Raw genomic sequence first — 432 nt, forward strand, 5'->3', positions numbered from 1 at the left:
GAGAATATCCTTTAGCATTTGTTGGAGAGCTGGTTTGGTGGTGCTGAATTCTCTCAGCTTTTGCTTGTCTGTAAAGCTTTTGATTTCTCCTTCATATTTGAATGAGATCCTTGCTGGGTACAGTAATCTGGGCTATAGGTTATTTTCCTGGCCTGAAGAATTTCTATTGAAAGATCAGCTGTTATCCTTATGGGAATCCCCTTGTGTGTTATTTGTTGTTTTTCCCTTGCTGCTTTTAATATTTGTTCTTTGTGTTTGATCTTTGTTAATTTGATTAATATGTGTCTTGGGGTGTTTCACCTTGGGTTTATCCTGTTTGGGACTCTCTGGGTTTTTTGGACTTGAGTGATTATTTCCTTCCCCATTTTAGGGAAGTTTTCAACTATTATCTCCTCAAGTATTTTCTCATGGTCTTCTTTTTGTCTTCTTCTT

Source organism: Bison bison, unplaced genomic scaffold (genome assembly GCF_000754665.1).
Source record: "Bison bison bison isolate TAMUID 2011002044 unplaced genomic scaffold, Bison_UMD1.0 scf7180017864042, whole genome shotgun sequence".
Taxonomy (NCBI): domain Eukaryota; kingdom Metazoa; phylum Chordata; class Mammalia; order Artiodactyla; family Bovidae; genus Bison; species Bison bison.